The following is a 20,595-nucleotide window of genomic DNA, read 5'->3' as shown; positions in this document are numbered from 1 at the left end:
AGAATGCAATGTGTTCTCTAATCCTGTTAAATCCAATTTATATGATAAAATTGTACCAGAGCAGACATATTTCTACTGGTATGAGGCAAATTTCTTCCGTTTCTGTTTCTGCCACAACTTAGGCATCTAGGCATCTGTTATCCTTCCCTTCCCAAGTCAAACATATCACGTGAAGGCAAGTGTACAAATTCCACTCTATAGTAAAATGAGTTTCAGAGCCAGAGCTGCCTCGAGCAGTTTCTCTCCTATTCCAGACCTTTTTGGTCAGAGGTCACAGAAGCTGAGATTCCCTGGCTCTTCCAGTGCAAGAGTATGGAACTCTATTTACCCTAAGGGCTCAGCCAATTTCTCTCCCTCCTTCACTTCTGTATTGAGGATTCCCTGAAGTGCAGGACCCAGGACTCTTCTGCCTAGACTTCTTCCCTCCCCTTTATTCTTAGCACAGGCTGAACCCTCTGGTTAGCATCCTTCTTTCCTCAAGAGCCTTGGTGGTTACTCTCAGGCATCCAGATCTTATAGGTTGTTCTCTGCCCAGGTGTCCGCGCTTGAGAATTCTTGGTGAGGGGTAAGAACAGACAAGGTGTTACTTGATGACACCCAGAGTGTGTGCAGGGGAGTGAGGGCCCAGAAAGTGCTGGCAACCTGGCTGTTGAGAAAGTGAAGTCCAGATCCCTGGACTAATATAAACACCAAGATATGTGTGCTCATAGGTAGTATGTTGTGAGAATTAGTCATCCCAGGTATTAAGGAAATGATCAAGAACGACTTGGCTAAACAGAGAACTGTGAAAATGTAGAAAGAGCACTCAAGGGAGTTGGAAAACTGTGGTCTGGTCCCCAGGTGTTACTACTAGGCCTAGGGATTTCAGAAGTCATTTTCTTCTCTGGATTTCCTCATGTGGATAATGAAATGAAGGGATTGAGTTAGATTAACTCTAACAAACTTTTTAATTCTAAAATTATGACTGTAAATCATGTTTCAGATTAACTTTACCTGAGTTGGTTATTCGGCATAGTCATCTGCTCAACATCTAAACACTAAATAGACAGTAGTCATTTGAGAAAGCTAATAGATCATTGCCTCTTATTGGTCAGAATCCTTTGGAATTCAGTGTGGAGGAGTTGTTTATATAGGAAACAAAAAAATTAAGTTCTGAGAGCTGAGATACAGTTCTGTTACATGTAATCATTTTAGTAGCAAATGTGATATGGTATTCCCTGCAGAATCAACACTTGGTGCCTAAAAACACATGTTTTTCATAAGCACACAGGTCCCAGAGCTCTCTACTTACTTCATATAATTTTAGTAACACATTCTGGCCAGCGTCAATACAAGGATATGACAGATTAATTTTTCTTCTTCAGTGTCCAAAAAAACAGATCCTTTGGATTGACTATATTTGGAAAAGCTATGGTCAGGCTTTAGGAATACCTACCAAAGTCAACTGAAAAAATAAAAATGACTATAGTATTTATCCTGAAATGCTAGTCCTAGACAAGTAAGATTTTTAAAATATCCTTAACTATAGGCTCCAGAACTTACATTACCATGATCTGTGCCTCCAAACACCCCTTGTCCCCTGCTTAGTATTCTAGGATAAGAAATGAGATCAATTTCTCTGTATTCATAATTTCAGGTAACCAGATAGGTTGGCAACATTTCAAGTGACCCTTCTGACCCAGGAAAGGCTATTGCATGTCAGATACTTTAAAGAAAAAGGAAAGAAGGTTACGGAACATCTGGTATTTCAAACATGGTCTGAGTTGATTTGGAGATAATTTGAATCTGGAAGATATTATGCAGCATTCAGGGTGAGATCATCTGATTCATGCTGTTTTCATAACCAAATTTCCCTCCGGAGCAAAGAATCATATGTGGTTACTAAACAAGCAAGTGTTACTAAGACTTCTTTAATCATTTTGGAATGAAGCAGACCAAGGTAGATTATATGAAATATACATAAATTCTCTCTCTCTGTACATGTACATGCCTATTTACCTACTTATCACATATGATATATATACATATATTCATATTATATTCTTAAAGAGCATTTTAGATCTTGTTTATATAAATGAATATTCTGAACAAAGGAACTACATTTCCAAAAAATGATCTCTCTCAGCACATAGCTCTTTTAGAAAACTGATCTGTGATCTGTGAAGTTCTCCCCACCTGAATCAATTCATTTTGATTAATTTGTGACACAAAAACTTAAAATGTTTTCCATTTTTTGTTCTTTGGCTGCTTTCCAAGCTCTGTCAACAACGGCAATACCCACCTCCACCCCCAGAAAAAGGCTAGGTTACACAGAAACCCAGACTTAAATATAAAAATAGAGGTATCCTTCAGCTTTTATAGTTTGGCAAATTTCTTAGATGAGAATACAAAGAGATAATTTATTATGATTAAGAGCTACTATTAACCATTTCTAATAAAATTGCTCTATCTTTTTCTTTGCTTATAAGAACAAAAACTGTGCATCTCTCACTAAAGTTTGAAATACGTAAGAGGAAGAATGAAGAAAGAGACATCACCACTCACCTAGTCACACAAACTGGGGCCCAGAGTCCTCCTTATCTCTGTCTAGCCATGTTTCCTATGCTCCAAGTCTCGCTGGTCTGTCCTCTAAGAACTACATGCTTTGTTTCCTCACCTCCACTCCACTGCTCAATGCTCAAACTTCTATCAGGTCAGCCTGGGACCACACTTTCCTAGCTGACCACTCCATTTGAAAGCATCCTATTGCCACTCTCAAAATTATTTTAATAAAACCTAAAGATGATCACCACATTCCACTTGTTAGATGAGTTCAATGAATTCAATGAGTTCAATGAATTCGACATGCCTTAGCCTTGCAGAGAAGTTGGTTTTCAACCCACACCTCCCTTGCAAACCTCTGCTTCCAGAAAAGCTTTTCCCTTTGCTGGATCTCATTCCCTTTCCCCTCCATCTGGCAAAATCCTACTTTCTATAGACCTAATCCAAACATCAGTTACTGCGTGATCCCCTTGTTGGACTATTCTCAGCCAAGTTCTAAATTCCTATCAGTCTATTATTTAGTCCCTTTCCACTATGCTATGACTATTTACACATCAGTTTACCCCATTAGACTACAAGTTTCTTGCTCATATTTGAACTCCTGATGCTTGTCATAGAGGCTGAGCTTGACAGAAATGCCAGAAAGTTTTATTTATTTATTTATTTATTTATTTATTTATTTATTTATTTAATACTGGTCTTAATTATCTAATGACCTTTTAACATGATACTTTTACTCCAGGAACTCCCATTGCTTTTCAAAAAAATAAAAATTAAAATAATAAAATGTTTTTAAAAAAGAAGAAGAAGAAGAAAGCTGTGGTAGGGGTGGTTTTTGCCAGGCATGGTTCTAAGATTTTTACACGGATCATCTCATTTTATCCTCACAGCAAACCTATGAAAGTCTGAAGTACTATTAATTATTATGTGCGTTTTCATACAGATGAAAAGCTGGAGCAGAGAATTGTTAACTGCCTCAGGTCAGCTGTATTGCAGAAGGCCCATTCTTAACCACTAATGCCTAAATGTAGGTCATGAACATGGGAAGATCTTGGATTAGATAAAGAGTAAATTAGTTTTTTGAAAATAGAAATCAATATAATTTTTAACTTGACACCAAGGATTATAGCTCAAGAATAGAATAATCAATTAACAGTCTTCAGCTGTCAATAGCACTTACAAATGGGAATAAAACTCTTCACTGTAGATTCCACAATTCATTTCCACATTCCTTCAGTTTTTCAGTGCCATAACTTTCAAAGCCAGAGCCCTACATGAATCTATATCATAAAATCCACTGTGAGCCAAATGGAGTGACATCTTTTTGTTCGCACACAGTAGTAAACCATCACACAGATTATTGTATTAGGAGAAAAGGAAACAAGTGATCTTTCAGCCTAAATAGTTTATAATAAATTCTATTCTGGAGGTACTGTGTCAGTCTTCCTGGAACTTTAATAAATTAAATAGATAACTCCCACTCAATCTGTCCCTACATTTCTTAAGGCAGTACCAGTATCAAGTAAGTGACACAGGGACTGTCACCAAAGCAATTTGTCTATTTTCAGTCTGAGATGCAGCAGATTGCCTAAGACATCTGTACAACTTCAGTAATTATGGTAAATTTTTGACAAGATCAGAAGTAGATCCTGCTGCTTTCTTCTATAAATCAATAATGAATTTTAGTTCTGGTATGATATCTTGAAACATTTCTAATTATATATTTTTTTATACTTAATGACAGTGGTATTTATACCTCCACCACCACCAATTGTTAAGATGTTACTACTGCCAGGCACAATACAGACACCATTTCATTTAATTCACAAGACAACCTATGGGAAAGGTTAATCTTCCCAATTTCACACACGAGGAAACTGGGACTTGGACAGATTGAGTAATTTGTCTAAGACTGCCCCGCTAGCAAGTGGCAGAAGTGAGATTTGAATCTTAGCAATTATAACTCCAAATCCTGAGCTCTTAACTACAAAGTCATCATTTTTTCTTCTCCAAAATGAGAGTTTGAAGACAAATAATAATTTAAATGAGTAATATTCCTCATCTGTAACTCCTCTGGAACAATAGGTTTTGATCTCAAAGACTGCCTATTCGTCACTAGCCGGAGCTCCTCCTTCTTAGACAAATGTGAGACTGATGACAAGGAACCTGAATGTCTGGACACCAGCTGCACTAACGCTAAAGGCCCTGAGGTGATTATTCACACATGCAAGAGGACCCTCAAAAGAATAGGGTGTGGGTCAAGGAAAATCTCCAGGATCCTGATGCAAAATAGGATTCTTCCAATGGTATAACAAGAGAGAAAATGTTTTAAAAGAAACAATGAATCCAAAGTATTTTTATATCACCCCCTGGAAAAAATAAAAGTGAAAAATAAAAACAAAAAGAAACAGTGAAATACAAATGAAAAAGTTAAATCTCAAACTTGAAAGATCTTTATTCAAAATATGTAGACTTATCATCAATACTAAAAATTATTTGCTATGTTATGTATTTATACATCATATAAAAGATTCCATATAATGCCCAGGGGTGATATAATGAGGCAAAAACTGAAGTAATACTTGTCATGTTTTTCAAATCACGAAATTTCTACATTTATAATGGAAAATCTCTGTATTGGTTACAAATTACCCCCAAAAGTTAGGGGCTGAAAATAAACATTTATGATCTCACAGTCAGCCAGCTGGGAGTGGCTTAATGAGGTGGACTGGCTCAGGGCCTCTTCCTACATTGCAATCAAGGGTCAGCCAGGGATGCAGGCATCGCAAAGCTTGACTGGGGCCAAGACACACTTTTAAGCTGTCTCACAGGGGTGCCTCATGACATGGCAGCTGGTTTTTCCCAGGGCAAATGATCCCAGAGAGAGTGAGAGCACCCAAGATGGAAGCTGTGGCCTTTAATCTCAGAAGGGACATACCATCACTTCTGCCATGTCACACTCTTTGGCAGCAACTGACCAGGTCCGGCCCACTCAAGGGGAGGGGAATAGACAAAAGTATGAATTCTAGGAGTTGGGAATCAATGGTGGCCATCTTAGAAGCTTCCTTCCACAACCTCTTTTCTGTTTTGATTTTAAATCCAAAGACTAAGTGATCTGTGATGAGACAGACATATTACAAAGTGAAGGGGTATAGGGTGTGCTTATCTACTGCTCTTGTCTTTATTTTTTTCCATTTCAAATATTTAAATGTCTCTTCAATCAAATGGGCATAGTAACACAGAGCTTTGCTCCTTACATATAAATATTCTTATTCCTCTCAGTCTGTTAGCTATTTACTCAGTCAGGCCCAGGGAACAGTCTTCCGGAAGACAGGGTAGAATATGATTTTTAGTCTCTCAGTCTTATTTTCCATCAATCTCAGCACATGTACACACTTGCGTAGTACATATATACACACATATTTCTTGTGTTTTAGAACACAATCATAAAATAGAATACAGAATATCAGGTTTGATTAGCAAGAAATTTTCAAAAATATGTTTAAGACAAAAAATTCACTATTTTTATAATATGCCATAGTCCTCCTCCACATTAAAAATGGAAAAAGATTTATATAAACTTTGTTCTATTACATAAATCTATCTGGTGATGGAATTAAGTAAAAGAAAAAAATATATAGCCCTTCTTTGTGATGTCAGGATGCAAATTACTTAATTCCAATTAGGTAATATTTATAGTTAGCAATTCCTAACTATTTTTCTAGTACTGCTTACCTATTGAAACCCAATGTATCCTCACAGTTTTACTATGGAAAAAATAATTTAGGTTTTTAAAAAAATCTACACTCATTTTAGGTAAGCAAATGATTTAAAAATGCATTGTCTGTTCAGTTTATGCTGGTTCCTTATAAACATGTTTCGAGAAATAGAAATTATTTCTATTCTATTGCTTAAAGGAAGTTGCTTGAAATATTCACCAATAGAATACCTCCTTTGTAGACTCTACTCAAAAAAGGCCTTCTCTCAATCCGTTACTTTGAGAAAGACAATGCAGGCTATAAAAATGTCACAATTAATAGGTTATGATTGCGGCTGAAATAGTTTTTTAACAGGATTGGCTGAGCTCCGGCTCCCTGGAAGGACTCTGCAATGGCATGTGCTTTTATACACAGCCCTCAAAGCTTCCCAATTATTAGCTATAAAAGGCATTTTAAAAATCTGAGTCCAAAAGGCGTCTGTAGTAGTCCCTTGAAAGAATTTAGATCAAACAAACAATCCTAATTTGGTCTTGTGTCACTACCTCAACAGCTGACTGTAAAGAGTGTATCCCACACATAGCTGTATATTGAGAGGCCTTTATTAAGACTCTGTATATCCTAAAACTTGAATATTGGCATCATTTTTGCCAGGCCTAAAGGCTAGAGTATCATTTCTTTAGGAGTAACCTGTCATAACAGATGAGTGAGGGCGTGGGGAAGATGACTATGCACTTGTGTTATTTATTGCCACTAGCTGCTTATCTAATCAGAGCACAGGCAGGGAGAGAGCAGTGCAGGTGTGTCCTCACAGAGCAGAGAAGGGGAGGCTTGTGGCACTGGCTGAGAGCGCCATTCCAGGAGGCTGCCCAGGAAAGCCAGAGGATCCAAGGGAACACAGAAAGTAAAGGCCAATGGAGAGAAGGCATAGGAATGGCAACGAGGAGTGGGGGAGGATAAAAAGTACAAAATGACAGGATTCGCATTTTCTACTTTTGCCCAGGATTGGCGTCAGGGGCCTTTAGAACAAAAACAAAGTCTAACAGCACAGACTGGGGGCCTCGGAACCTGGGAAAGGCAGGGAGAGATGTAGGAAACCCTAACTCCAGATGCTGCATGCATATTTACTTATTGTCTATAGTCTTTTCACACCATCCCTTACTCTGGAAAAACAAGAGAATTATGTTCATGTGGTGTTCTGTGTAAACATAAGAGCCTTAACTAATTTTTGACCCATTTTTTTCTTTTCTTTTTAAAAAATGTTTATGTATTTTGAAAGAGAGAGTGAGAGTGAGCGAGCATGTGCAGGGGAGTGGTGGAGACGGGGAGAGAGAATCCCAAGCAGGCTCCTCACTGTCAGCACAGAGGGGCTCAATCCCACAAACCATGAGATTATGACCTGAGCAGAAATTGAGAATCAGTTGCTTAACTGACTGACCCACCCAGGCGCCCCTGACTGGTTTTTGATGTTTGATCCATTAGAGAAATGGTATGGATTCACATGCTTTTTATTTTATAGTTAGACCACAGTCCAAAGATTTCTGCACTACAAAAGGTACACAGACATCATTTTAAATTTGTCTAGGGTTCAGGGGAAAAAGACCACTTTCAAAACATGCATATACCATACCACCTTTTTACAATTAGGATCAAATGTCAGTTGCAGATGAATTTAAGTTTCCTTTATCTTGATAAACAGAACAATTAGTAAAGAAATAAAATGTAGATCTGACTATATTAGAAACAGCCTATTCTGAAGTGACCAGTGATGTCAGGGAAGCTACAGTGTCCTGATTCTTTTTTTTTTTTTTTTTTTCCCACACATACAGAGAGCTATGAAGATAACTCAGAGTGAGAAAGCCTTTTCTAAGACCCTTCCTGTAGCTTTCAGTGTGGGAGGCTGAGAAGACTTACATTCTAACAATAGAGGGTGTGTAAATTATGATTGACTGCCTAGCAGTACTTAAATCTACTGGCTTAAAATAACCATTCGTTCTGAAGTTTATGATCATAATATTCTGCTCATGGCTTTTCCAGTTTGGCACTTTGGACTGGGTTTAGCTGGATGGTTTTTCTAGTCTCAGCGAGGTTCACCGCATCTGCCGTCACTTTTCAGGTCAACTAGGGACAGCTGGCCTAGAGGAGCCTCAGCTGAGATATTTCATCTGTTACATGTGGTCTTTGATCCCCCAGCAGGCTGGGGTAGGCTAGCTCCATAGTAGCAGCAAGGTTCCATGAAAGTAGAAGGAGACAAGGCCTGTTGACGTCCAAGCTTGGAGCACACACAACATCACTGCTACCATACTTTTTTGGCGGCCCAGAGTCAAAGGTAGGAAAATAGATTCCACTTTTTAATGGGAAGCGTTGCAAAGTATTGTGGCTATTTTTGCAATTTATCACAAAATCTCTGAGGAAGATTCTGTTTAGGAAAACATAATACCTAGTCATGTTAAATCAAATGCCCCCTCCTGAGAGCCTCATTGATATAGCTTTGAATCTTTCCTATAGTGACTAGCACATGGTGCCTGCTCAAACAAGTACTAGAACGATTACTTAAAAAATCTTTACTTTTGGGGTGCCTAGGTGGCTCAGCCAGTTAAGTGCCCAACTTCAGCTCAGGTCATGATCTCACCATTTGTGGGTTCGAGCCGTATCAGGCTCTATGCTGACAGCTCTGAGCCTGGAGCCTGCTTCAGATTCTGTATCTCCCTCTCTGCCCCTCCCCCACTCGTATTCTGTCATTCTCTCTCTCAAAAATAAATAAACATGAATAAATTTTTAAAAAAATTTTACTTTTAGGGGCACCTGGGTGGCTCAGTTGGTTAGGCGTCTGACTTCGGCTCAGGTCATGATCTCACGGTCCATGAGTTCGAGCCCCGCGTCAGGCTCTGTGCTGACAGCTCAGAGCCTGGAGCCTGTTTCGGATTCTGTGTCTCCCTCTCTCTCTGACCCTCCCCCATTCATGCTCTGTCTCTCTCTGTGTCAAAAAAAAAAAAATAAACGTTAAAAAAAATTTACTTTTATTATAAAAATTAAAATCAAAATTTAAAAATTACAAAAAGGAAACAAACTAAATGCAATAATATAATACATCCCAATTATTGAACTATAGATATTTTTTTGTGTCCAACAAAGCACCAAGTATCAATTTTATCCTGAGAGCGTGCTGTCATAAAATTCTTGATGATATATTCAGGTGCTTATTAAATGGTTTGAAGATCTATGCAGGATTTTCTTCCTTCTAGATTGTATTTATTGATAATGATCACGATACATCTATTTATTGTTCAGGCACCATACTTTGTGCTTTAAAATGTTCATTTCAATCATCCTTACATCCCTGTGAGACAGATAGTTGTAACCCATTTTCTGATCAAGATCCCGAGGTTTAGAATGTTAAGTAACTTTGCCAAATGCACACAGCTTGTAAGTGCCAGGGCAAAGAACTGAATCCAGGATTGTAAAGCTGATAACCACTGCAATTCGGTTCTCCCAACATTTACTCATTGATGCCAAAGTCTACTTAACTAAAACAAACAAACAAACAAAAAACTGATCAGGGAACATTAACAACATTAATAATTAACACTGATTGGGGCACTGGGTGGCTCAGTTGGTTAAGCATCCAACTTCGGCTCAGGTCATGATTTAACATTTTGAGCCCCACATGCAGGTCTGTGCTAACAGCTCAGAGCTTGGAGCCTGCTTTGGTTTCTGTGTCTCCCTCTCTCTCTGCCCCTCTCTCGCTCACCCTGTCTCTCTCAAGAACAAATAAACACTAAAAAAAAAATGTTTTTTTAATTAACACTGATAAAGCAATTGCTAACACCATTCTAAGTATTTACAAGATATGCTTTATTTAGTTATACAATAACCCAAAAAGGAAGTAATATCCATGTTTTATAGATAAGCTCTCCTGAAGCCAAGAAAACTAAGAAACTTGTCCAAATTTCTAGGGGACTATCAAATTGGGATTCAAACTTATGTCTGGAGACATCAAAGTCTGTTCTGCTCCCTCTAAAGTCCCTGTGTTCAGTGCAGTGAGCAACAGTGGCCCACAGGATGATCCCATCCTCTGCCTTGACTTCATCTTGATCCAGGAGAAAAGTACTAACAAACAACATCTCTATTGTTTTTCCCTGGGACATCTTAAAAGCAATTTGGATATTAAGCCATCAAAATCTGTCTTACCTCCCTCACCTTTCTTTAATTTCTGCCAATTTCTCTTCAGTTAATTTTCTATTCTGCCACCCCTGGCACAGTCTAACACATAGCAACATTTGAACATTTGTGAAATCTATTTTCAATTTGTCACAGTATTTAAAAGGTCAGGATTTGTAGCCACCCCCCCCCCTTAAAAACCGTTGGCAACTGGCCATTTTCTAGAAAAAATTAGTTCTATATTTCTTCACATGGAGACCGTATGACTTAGCTGGAGTGAATTTGGAGAGCTCTGAGTCTAAAAGCTAACAGAAGAATGACAAGGATAAAAACAAGGATGCTCAGGGTGCCTGGGTAACTCAGTAGGTTAAGTGTTTGACTTCAGCTCAGGTCATGATCTCACAGTTTGTGAGTTTGCGCCCCACATCGGACTCTGTGGTTACGGCTCAGAGCCTGGAGCCTGCTTCAGGTTCTGTGTCTCCCTCTCACTCTGCCCCTCCTCTGCTAACGCTCTGTCTCTCTCTCTCAAAAATAAATGAACGTTAAAAAAAATGCTCTAAAAATAAAATAAGGGATACTTCAAGGTTAATTTTCCTTTATAATTTTTCAGAAGAGCCTCTGAAAAATCAGTAGACTGTGATACTGTGTAGACTGCTGATACATGAGGTATCTTCAGAAAAGTATACTTCAGCCTGCAATATTCAACAATCCCACTGTGGTATGTGTGGAGGACTGAAGTAATAATCCCAATTCTTCATTTCCAGGTATTAAACATTCACACCCCTGCCACAGCCTCATAGTCACTAGACTGGACTTCTCTTCTTGATGTCAGATATGACTGCTGTGGCACAAGCAGATGCTTAAAATGGGTTCCTACAGTTGGGCATGCCCGCTACTGTTCCAGCCTTTTGCTTAAGATATTCAATGATCTAAGGAGGATGAAAGGTCTGTGGAGTCAATGTAGTCCCAACCCACAACTTGGAGCCAAATCCAGACTACACAAAATAGACTCCGGTGTGAAATTTCCTCCTGGACTTCAAGAGATGACATAGTGTAATAAATAAGAATCAGGGTTAGGATAGAGAAATAGATCCTTAGCAGTAGGCGTCTGTACTAGCTCAGTGACACAATTCCCCGATTCAAACCTGTAACCTAGTAGAATTAGAAACCACTGTAGATCATGTACCTTGGCTTTATTTTAGAAGAGTCAAACTGAAAATGTTAATGGTATGACTATCAAAGGCTTACTGACTTTTCACAGCTGTGTTCCTTTGGTTCATGCTATTTATTCTTCCTGCAGGGCCTTCTTTGCCTAATGGAACCTTATTTATCCTATAGGAGTTAGTTTGGATGTTGTTTCCTCCATAAAATGCTCCCAAATCCACCCAATTCAAGTTAATTACTTCTGCTTCTGAGACTTCTTACTAGTCGTCTGTATTCCTATTATTGCAGTGCTACTCAAAAATGTGGCAATCTGCAAAGTCTTGGATATCAGTCTGTAAAGAGACATATAAAGAAACTGAAAGTAAGCTATGAGGAATTATTAGCAATTTGACAGAAATTTTATGTCAGATGCCCCTAATAATGTAAAAAAAAATTTTTAAATGCTTATTTATTTTTGAGAGAGAAAGAGTGCAAGCAGGGGAGGGGCGGAAAGAGAGGGAGACACAGAATCCAAAGTAGGCTCCAGGCTAGGAGCTTTCAGCAGAGAGCCCGACATGAGGCTCGAACCCACAAACCATGAGATCATGACCTGAGCCAAAGTCAGATGCTTAACCAACTGAGCCACCCAGGTGCCCCTCCCCTTAATAATTTCTTAATTGGCCTTGTATTTGCCTTTTTTTTTCTTTTAGTAATTCATTTTTATGGTGTTTTCTTAAAAGTATTGGTCCACGGGGAGCATAGGTGGCTCAGCTGGTTAAGCATTTGACTCTTGATTTCATGGGTTTGTGAGATGGATCCCTGTGTCAGGCTCAGCACTGACAGCAGAGCCTACTTGGGATTCTCTCCCTCTCTCTCTCTGCCCCTCTCTAGCTCATGCTTGCATGCTCTCTCTCTCTCTCTCTCAAAATAAATAAACATTTAAATAATATTGGCCCATGACAGATTCTACAGTGACAGCTATTTTGAGCAACACTGTGTTATAGCACTTCTTTGCTTCTATCCAGTGTTGTAGTTAACTTACATATCTGTCTTACAGATCAGTTTAGTTTGCCTGCCTGCCTGCCTTGTTTTATCTACCAAAGCTGCTATCACAGTGTTTTGTGGAATATAAAACTCAACAGGTGATATTGATAGAAATGGAATTTACTTTTTGTAATCTTACATTTAAATTGCCCTTTTAATATTCTCTATGAAAAACAAAGGGTAACTTTGTTTTGTTTAACTCCCAATTATTTTTATTGTAGGCCACTACCCCATGAAGGAAGAAATATTCTTTACCTTTACTTTGTGACTCATTCTATCAACACTTTCAGATATTATACTCAGAGAAACAAAAATCCACCTAACATATGCATGATCATTTTGCAATGAAACATGATATCACTTTATCTTCAATCAAGGGAAGGGCAAATTCACTGTAGCTACACACTTACTAATGGAGTCAGCGCCAAGGCATGTGTGCTGAGCTTTCAGCCTCTTTTTTTGCAAGGCTCACTGTTTAGATAAGAAACTATGCAAACGACAACCTGAAACCTCTTTTACAGTTTTGCATGGTGGTCAGAATGTCACAATAATAAGCACAGCTGAATCACTTGTAATCTGAGGACGATCCAGCATTTCAGAGATTTAACATATTCGTATAGCAGTAGTCTTGCTGTCATTTGGCAGATGAGATCTCAGCGGTCCTCGCTGCCTGGCTTTTCATACAGCTCCCCCTTCAAGCCTGGCCCAAACCCAAGCAGTCCTGCATTCTTGCAGAATACCTAAGGACCAGACAAATTGGAAATCTTAAACTATGCTCTTCTCCTTTTTAAAATATGACCAGAATGAAAGTCACAATACCTGGAACCAACCAATTTTTATACCTATGTACTCAGTGTGATAGGAACAAAGAACCTTCCATAGCATGTTCCCCAAATATACTGCATGGGTTTCTTGTGGTTCTTTTTTCAATCACCTTCTGTTCTTTCCTAATATTTTTGTCAGAGGCAATGAGTAGTGATTATAGTGGTTGATGAGAAGGAAGAAAGAGAAAAGCAATTAAGTCATTTTTGGGTCACAGCATGAACTTGCATTAGAAAATTATAATCATGCATACTCTTATCTCCCCAATTCCCTATTATTTAAGTAGGAAGTTGAGTAGATTGGGCACTTAAGAAAAAACAGGTGAAATAACTCTAAATATGACTACAGCTCTTTTACAGGAAAGTCAAAGACTAGAGCTGGATAACTGAAAAGCATAACCTTTACATTTAATCCCCTAATAACAATGCTCAAGGCCAATTTTAATACAAAGAGCAGAGGTGAACTTATCAGTTCACCTTAAATCTTGAAAATGTATGAGGTTTTGAAACCTGTTTTCAATTGGTTAGTTTTTTCTGTTTTCGTCTCCTTGAAAAAGTTGATTTCATAATTCACTATTTATATAATGTTCTCTGAATGTCACCACCCTGTAAAGAGCAAAATAATTTCCTACCATATATTAATGATCTAACGAGAGAGTTTTAAAAAAATCATAGTTTCATGGCAGTAGTTACCAAACAAAGGCACAACCAGAAAACAGAACCCAGGAATGACTCTTGTAGGGCATTTGTAACCAGGAAGAACTTAGTTTGTGTAACTTCATAGGCATAAAATTGTAACTAATTATAGCATTGTCCATTCATGAGCCTTTTCACATTCTAACACATAAGAGCTGCTTTCTCATTTATTTTCCATTTGCCAATAAGATAAATAAAGAAGAATTCCTAATTACAAAGTTTACAAGACCAGGAACCGATACTAAGAATTACCACTAAAACTGCACATTCTCTATGTCAGAAATCTAGTGTACTGCTGACCTGTAAGGAGTTCACTAAGGGGTATAATCCCAGTTGTGCTTTTTATCATTTATTTTGTCATTTACTTTGCTCTCTAATTCCTTTTAGCAGTGTAAATTCTGTGATACAAGATACCATATCTTTTCTGTTCATGCTACACCCACAGAGTCTAGAGCAGTGCTTGACACATAAAATACTAATAATTTTGGAATAAATCATCTTATTTTAGGAGAGAGAACTTTTAAAGACAATAAAAAATCCATTATTTTTCACTTACCTGTAATTAAATACCAAGGAAAGTGATATATCACATCTAGAATTATTTCTATGGTAAAGGAGCAGTTTATTATGCATTTGAAGCTTCCTATTACACATTTAAATTAATCAAACTTAATGTATTCAAATATCTCACAAATATTAAAAAGGCAAATTAAGTAAAAACAAGTTGAAAAATAGCTAAGATTAAAAAAAAAATGTTTAATGTATAGGTTTCCTCATGGAATTCACAGAACTACCTAAACATTATACACTGTACTATTTTATTAAAATCACACATATTTATATATTCTTGGCTTGTGTGATTTTTAGGCACCATGGAACTTTGTCTACTTGGTAGGCTACTGCTAATATTTATCACAGTTAAAAAGAATCACAGTTCCCCTATTAATTTTTATAGATATGGAAACTGAGATCCAAAGTGGCCAACATCACAAAACCTAGAGTGGACCAAGATCTACTAACTCAGCTCAGAGTGATTTTATCAACATCACACTGATAAGCAGAAGTGAGAAAGCTGATATACTATATTTCTTTCTATACCCTATAGGCCTTTACATTTACTGGGACTTATTGACCTTTTCTATTTTCTGAATACACTGTGGTAATATGATTTGAAAAAAATTTATATTCAAATTAGCATGGGGCCAAACTGTATTCCTACTTATAATTCTCAGAAAAAAAGAACCTAGGAAGGAGTCCTCTTTTGCCAATTTATCATTCTCTTTCTACTAAGTAGGGCCCTCACAGTAACCCTTGTTGTTCTCTGATGGTCCATGAAGTCAATGCCATGCTCACAATGCTGGTATAATCAATCCTATAGCTCAGGGAGAGCCTCATGAAATCACTGATCATTTTGGTGTTTCCCATTGCTTCTTAAAAGATCTTCTTGAATCAAGAATGGGAAATTTAAAACAATGACAACAACAACAACAACATTCTTAGCTCTCTGGTCTGCTGTGCCAGTGGCCCTCTGAGCACTTTGCTACTGGGGGATAGAAAGGCTTAGCCTACCATACTATAAGTAAGGCTTTCTATCACCTCAGATATTCAGCAGGGAGAACGGACTCTTCTACAGCCCATCCCATGAGTGCTTCTATACAGTTCCAGATGTCACTGAAATCCCAAAGCAGAGAGCCAAACGCAGGGTTACTGTTGTTCAAGGACCATATTAAGCTACTAGGAGAAGTTGGAAGAATCCTAGAGGATACAGTCCAGAATATGATTGGCACTTGTAAAATTTCTTTGTAAAAGTCTCCAAGAAGTCCCTTTTTACAATACTTTTACTTTATTTGGGCTTTGTCTTTGTCCAAAGAAGGTCTATGACAAATTACACGAAAGGGAAAACATATAACACAGATAAAGTATAAATAAATATAGAAAACCAGTAGGGTGGTAATTTTATTGGAATAGAAACCACTTCTTCCAAATAATTCCTTTAAACAAAAATGTTGAAATGTGTTTTAGTTATTCCTCTTTTTATATAAGGGTAATTCATTCAGCATATATTTAGCAAACAAGGCAAGTATATAAGAGGACTCAAGGGCTAGAGGGCATGATGCAGGAGCATGGGTTCTGAAGACTATAGTTCAAGATCATACTTAGGTTCATCTGAAACTGCCAGAACCTATCTACACCTGTTTCTTTATCCTTAAAATGAGGCTAAGGTCTACTTCACAAGATTGCTTTAAACAACAAACAAAACTATACAAGCGTAAATAGAATAAGAATTCATTGCCCAAGCTTGAAATTTAGGAAAGAAGAAAATCATAATCTAGAAGAAGAAACGAATGAGGGTACTAAGAGTTACAGAGAACAAGCTTTGGGAATTCAGAAGAAAGATTTTGCATCTAGCTAGAACAAGAAGAAAGATTTTCTGGAGGATAGCATGTGGGGTGGGGGGAGAAGGGGAGTGTCTTGAAGGATGAGTAATATTTAGTATTGTAGATGAGAAAGCGAAGTCAAGGAGTAAGGTGATAGGACATGGTAACAGCCAGCAGAGATATAAATCCCCAATTCTACTTCATAGGATAGCACAAAGGAACAAAATCAATAGAAAGCCTACTACAGTTCTATTCAAACCAATATTCAGGGCAAGTGAGAGAAAGTGACTTTTCATATCCAATTAATGTAATGAATCACACCATGGGTTAGAAGAGATAAAAGCCCAGCTGAGGACCACTTCACTTTCTTCTATACTCGTTCTGAGGGACAGAGTAACTGCCTCTAAGGCAAAGCCCTGGCAGTACCTTGCCCTCCCATTACCCCCAGCTTTGCCAATGATTCTCACAGCAAGGATGGCTTCAAGCCGAGAATCCAACTGTAGATTTGAACATCCAGGTCACCGTTTACTTACCTTTTCTACTTCAATCAAGGGCCACCTATGAGAAAAGTCTCATTCTAATTCCTAATGGAAATAATCTTTGTGGTTCAGTAGTCTTGCCAACTGCCATCGCGTGGTTTTACTATTTTTCTTTGGCTAATGACAGAAGCTTTTAAAACAAGTTTGGGTGCTGAGAAAGGGGATTTTTAGTGACCTGTAATTGTTAAAGTGCATCTCATCTTTTTTTTTAAATAAAATTAAAGAAACAAAGAAGAGAGTCCTAAGAAAACCAGGTGTGGTGTTAGGAAGGATCAAAAGACAAAGGTTAGAAAAGGAGGTGAAAACTAAGATGTAAAATTAAAAGCCCTGCAGCAATTCCAGGCAGCATAAGGGAAATTATTGGAGTTCTCTTTCTCTCTGGTATGTTTTTAAAGGGAAAAAAGTGATTCTCATGGGAGAGTAACATAGCAAAGAAAGAGGAAAACAGCTGGCTCTGGGCCATGATTTACCATTCACCACAAAATGAGACTCTGTTTCTGCTTCTCAAAGGCCATTGTTTTTTCCAAGCAGACACGGGCTCTACTTACACGAAGTCAATTATAATGAAGAGACATAAGACATAAGGAAGAGATCTAGCTAGACAAATAACTTAGAAGCAGGGCACAGACATAAGGAAGTCAAATTCTACTCCAAAATATTATTAAAACAAAAACTCTGTACAACCAAACTAGCTCTACATCCTAGCAACAGCTCGCCTGCTTCAAACAAAGCAAAATATAGCAAAATCTAATTATAAAAATCCTTTGTCTTTGGGATGGTGGGACTGGTAATTAATCCAAATCTGGGCAAATGATGTGGACACCAAGTTCTTCTTTTATAAACCAAGAATCCTGTAATAGTATCATCTGCCTAAGTTTTTGTGGAATCAAGACAACCCTTTTTAATTCTTTTTATACAAAATGTTAATGGGGAAAAAAAGGTAACATTTTTCATATGCCTGGGGAAAATTCCTTATGAAATCAACAGCATAAGGGTTTTAGAGAGAAAAAAATACCACGTATCTTAAAACAGATGTCAAGTTTAGTTTTATTTAAGTGGTTGTGTCTTTGTTTCAACTTCCAACCTGACTTTTTTAAAAGTCTGTTCAAACTATTACTTTATTTTGTACACCCAAGCCAAAAAGAAGGGAGACTTGAAAACCAGGTGGCAAAACAGGGTGAGAAGGCTCTGCTAGTAGATCAGAGATAATCTTGTAATGTTTCCTTCCAGAATGTTAAGAGAACAATTTCTAAAGGCAATGCAAGTCTCTTTTTGAGATTATGGCTACAGCTATGAATTGTATTGCTAGGATCGCCAAACTCTGTACTGGGAAACTTTTGTCGAATCCACAGGATATCAAGTCTGTCAAGGGTCCTACAAAGGCACAGAGAGGGTAGGGCTGGTGGTCAAATTGGACATTTTGAGGTCTTTTAATAGTTTCCAATTTATGGGTTGAGGACTCTTCCCTGAGAATCAGCAGTGATGACAAGGTAGTGAAACAAGGATTTGTTACCATCATGGCATTGTAAGAGCTTTAAATTTATAGAATCTTTTTTGCTTTGGGGTGGAGGAAGGAGAAGAGTAGGATTAGAGAAAAGGATAAGGTTCTTGGTTGAAAAGGTTACACCACATATCAAAGGGCATTTTTTATCATAATCCACATTTTGAAACTAAGGAAATTGTTTCTAAATAATGTCTGGATGTTTTCCTTGTAAGGACACTAATTCTTAACTTTGGACTTTCTCCCTCAGAATTACTTCCTCTTTGTCCCAATTAATTTCAAAATCACTTTTAAATGTTGACTCCTCCTCTCCGTTTTAAGTACATATCCTTTTCCAGAGCACAAGGTATGGAGTTCCCATATACCTCCCTATACCTACACCCCCAAATCCTCCTGCTGTACCAATATCCCACACCAAAGTGGTACCTTTGTTACAAACCAATGAACCTACATTGACACATCATTATCCCCCAAAGTTCAGAGTTTATATTAGGGTTCACGCTTGGTGTTGTTCATTCTATGCATTTTTACAAATATATAATGACATGTATCAACCATGGAGGTGGTGTACAGAATAGTCTCATTACCCTAAAAAGAATCCTCTGTGCTTCACCTATTCAGCCCTCCCTCCCAAAAGGATGCCAAATTTTAAAAAAGTAGTTTTGTACCAATGTTTATAAGCACAGTCAAGACCCCACGTCAAATTTTAGACATGAGTAGTTCTTACCCACTTGAAAAAATAAGCAGTGTTCATCAACAGAACGCTAACTAAGCAGCAAACAAAATGCTTTTCTAGTGGCAAGCAAGATTAACAAAAAATATTAGTGTTATTTAAAAGTGAAGAATAAGACACCAAACAGGAAGAGAATAGAATGCAGTCACATTAATAATTTACATTATGTTTTCCTGTCCTTATATTCCTTTTTGAGGGCTGGTTCTAGTCCTAAGTGATGAACTGTTTTTCTACTGCAAGTTTTCATTTTGCAACATCTTCCTAACCTAATATTTTGCATTTGCCTACATTTTCAAAAATCCATTTCTGGGAATGAAACAGAATTAATGCTCAAGTCAGGAACTTGTTTTTAGAAGATAAAATAATGCAATATTGACAACCACAGTGGGCAAGAGAAGCAAATTCAGTTCTTTTTCCCCCCTTCCTCTCACTCTGCAGAACTTCCTTCCCTATTTGATAAAGGGCAGCTAGCTTAAATTTACCACAAAGTAAACAGGACCAATTCTCTGGAACCAGACCTTTCACAAAGAATGTTACACTGGAATGTGACATCAGCATTCCTTCTGAGTCACAGTTTGGTGCCCACCCTTTTCTCCCAGGAGACCTGAAGCTCCCATACCAGGGAGCAGCTCAGGTAGGGCTGTGGATCATGAAGTCCCAGGGGCGGCAGAAGGGGCGCGGTGGACAGCCTTGCGGAAACGTCTCCTTATTCTAAACCAGTAGTGACAATCTCTCCTTAGGGGCTAGCTGCCAAAATGGAAGAACATTTTCTTTGAGAGATAAAGCACTAAGAGGGAGGCAGTGCTTTAGAAGTCAATAATGAACAAAAAAAGAAAAAAAAATCACTTGTCACGTTATCACTAGCCTCGAGTAGGAAGGAAACGCATGAAATCAGCACTCACTTTTGAGAGACACGCTCCGCCAAGATGGGAGGGAAGGAGGTCTGAACTGTCAAAGTCACATCAGTGCTCCTAAACCACAAAGGCTTAATAAAGTTGAACTTCCTGAGACAGGAAGAAGTGTCATGATCTCGCCCGAACTTGCCCTGCCCTCATCCTTTTTTTTTTAGGTAGGCACAGGCGCAGCTGAAACAGACTAAAGGAAAGTTTCAAACACCTTCAACCGTTGGACTTGGTTAGACTGGAAGAAATGTCCCGCGCCCGGTCTAGCTCTCGCGCCGGACTCTCTGTCGCTCCCGGATTTCAGGAGTTAGTGGGGCTGTTCAGGAGTTAGTGGGGCTGCCAGGCACCCCCGCTGCCTGCGGGAGAGACCGGCACCTGGGCCAGCCCACAGGGGACCCGGAGCCAGCTCGCGCGGGGCAG

At 38.3% G+C, this 20,595-nt stretch overlaps 1 protein-coding gene and 1 long non-coding RNA gene across 4 annotated transcripts in view; one reads left to right on the top strand and one right to left on the bottom strand.

Annotated features, from left to right (window-relative positions):
- Nucleotides 1-20,595, bottom strand: part of TES (testin LIM domain protein) — a 46,353-nt gene that overhangs the window by 25,455 nt on the left and 303 nt on the right. Inside the window, exon 2 of one of the 3 annotated variants that reach the window (XM_042922662.1) lies at nt 20,176-20,368. The exons of 1 other annotated variant lie outside the window; for it this stretch is intronic. The gene's annotated coding sequence lies outside the window, so the exon portion shown is untranslated. Of the gene's footprint in view, nt 1-20,175; nt 20,541-20,595 lie in introns of those variants that run through there. One more of the 3 variants, XM_042922672.1, reaches the window with a different exon arrangement.
- LOC122210158 lies at nt 14,897-20,281 on the top strand. Its single transcript, XR_006197940.1, has 2 exons — nt 14,897-15,185; nt 19,712-20,281. It is a non-coding gene; the product is annotated as an uncharacterized LOC122210158 (long non-coding RNA).

Source organism: Panthera leo, chromosome A2 (genome assembly GCF_018350215.1).
Source record: "Panthera leo isolate Ple1 chromosome A2, P.leo_Ple1_pat1.1, whole genome shotgun sequence".
In the NCBI taxonomy this organism is placed as follows: domain Eukaryota; kingdom Metazoa; phylum Chordata; class Mammalia; order Carnivora; family Felidae; genus Panthera; species Panthera leo.
This window is presented reverse-complemented; position numbering and strand designations above follow the sequence as displayed.